This window comes from Dipodomys merriami, unplaced genomic scaffold, assembly GCF_024711535.1.
Source record: "Dipodomys merriami isolate MVZ:Mamm:240054 unplaced genomic scaffold, mDipMer1.0.p SCAF_588, whole genome shotgun sequence".
Lineage (NCBI taxonomy): Eukaryota > Metazoa > Chordata > Mammalia > Rodentia > Heteromyidae > Dipodomys > Dipodomys merriami.
This window is the reverse complement of record NW_027206166.1, coordinates 354,571-356,891: the sequence shown is the minus strand read 5'-3', so window position 1 is coordinate 356,891 and position 2,321 is coordinate 354,571.

The window sequence follows — 2,321 nt, the reverse complement described above, 5'->3', positions numbered from 1 at the left end:
AAATAATTGCTTACCTAGGACAGAGGCCAGTTAGTATTAAATGTCATTCATGTTTAACTTTGTAAAATAAAGTTAACTGAAATGCCTTCCACTAGAAATAAGGAATTAAATATGTAGGTGGGTTACAAAGTTCTTACCAAAAGATACATATTTTCCTTGCTTTGTTTTTCTTCCAAAATTGTTTGCTTTCCAGAATCATACCTTATCTTTCCTTGCTGGTTTCTTTAGTTCATTTCATACATGCCCACAGCTCCTTCAACTATTAATTCTTATGTGAAGACCTTGCAAATATCTATTTTCAGTCCAAACTCCTTGTATGCACCTCTCATCCATATATTCAACTGACATAAAAACTTGTGAAACAGTAATCATCTCTTATCATTACTGGATATTAAAGTGTAAGTAAAATTTAAGAAAATAAAGAATAACATAAATATAACATGATTTTAATAGTAATGCTAAACATAAATGCGACGTCAATTATTTTCAGGAGCAATTTAATAAAAACCTCAAGGAAAAGAAATCAACTTTTTTGAGGGCTGATATTATGGTTTAAACTTAGGACCTTACCTTGTCACTTAGGCTTTTTCCCTCAAAGGTGGTGCTCTGTATTTGAATGACAGCTCCCCTTCCAACTTTATTTGGGGGCTTATATAGAGATAAGAATCTCATGTAATAAAAACTTTTGTGTCCCTATCTTGGGGTTCCTTTCACATAACATCCTCTTATACGGTACCATGTACAAGTTACTCCAAGTAAGATTAACCATGGGACCTGTGGTTATTTGAGCCTGGCTTAATCACTTAATATAATTGTTTCTGCGTCTTTCCATTTCCTAGCAAATGGGGCGATGCCATTTTCTCTGATTAGAGGCATAGAATTCCAGTGTGTGTGTGTGTGTGTGTGTGTGTGTGTGTGTGTGTATGTGTGTGTGTATCACATTTTCTTGATCCATTCATCTACTGAGGGGCATCTGGGTTGGTTCCATATCTTAGCTATGGTAAATAATGCTGCAATAAACATAGTTGTACCGGTAGCTTAGTATGGTCTTTTTTGTGATCATTTGGGTAAATGCCCAAAAATGGGGACTGCTGGATCATAGGGTGGCTCTAAGTGAGGTCTTAGAAAACTTTATATCAAGTGAAGTAAGCCAAAACCAAAGAAACATTGGTCCTATGGTTTCCCTTATTTGCAATAACTATTATATGTCTGGGACAAGCATAAAAGTTCAAAAGCTATGTCCATATGACCAGATAAGATGCTGTTAAGCAAAATGAACCCCAAGATAGGATTTATAATCTACCATGTGTTTTTTTTTCTTTTTATGTTCCTCCCCCATGGTTTAACCTTTGTTTTCACTGTATTTAGTGTCGGTGCCCTGCATCTTGTATACACCCTTCTCTAGCTTCGGGAGGGGAAGGGACAAAACAAAATAGATAAATAGTGATACAGGCTGATGCATTGTAACAATGAGATGCACAAGACACTACGTTTAAAAAGTATATTTACAATATAGGTGGGGAAGAGGGGAAGGGAGTAGAGGGGAGTGTATTTGTGGAGGTGGGAGGGAAGGGGAGGGGAAAAACAAAGGAGGAGGTAAGAATGCTTGATAGAAAATGTACTCATTAACTTGTTCATGTAACTATAACCTCTCTACACAGCATTTTTACAATGAAAACCTCTTTTAAAAAATAGAAGGTGTGCCGGGCATCGTTGGCTCATGCCTGTAATCCTAGCTACTCAGGATGCTGATATCTGAGGATCACGGTTCAAAGACAGATTGAGAAAAAGCCCGTGAGACTCTTATCTCCAATAAAACCACTATAAAACCGATGCTGGTGCTGTGGCTCAAGCGGTAGAGCACTCTCCTTGAGCTGAAGAGTGCAGGGACAATGCTCGAGCCCAGAGTTCAAGCCCTGCGACCGACACACACGCACACACAAAAAACAGAAGGTGTCATGTACACCAAGTATAGTAGCCCCATCTGTAATCCCAGCTGATTGGGAAGCAGAAATGACAAGGATCTTTGTCTCAGGCCAGGCCAAAGAAATAACTGCCAAGACAGCCATCTCAACAAATGAGCTGGCCATAGTAGTTCACATCTTTAATCCTAGCTAATTGTGTGGGAGACATAAGAAGCAATCTAAGATCATTCAGTCAATCCGAGATCAAACCCGGGCAAAAAGTTCAAGACTTCAAGTAAATAAAATGGACCAGAAGTATGGCAAAAGTAATTGAACTGCTTGTTGCTATACAACTAAAGTCCTATCTAGTAAGCAGAGAACACCTGAATAGAACCCTAGTAATACTCCTGTCTTCCA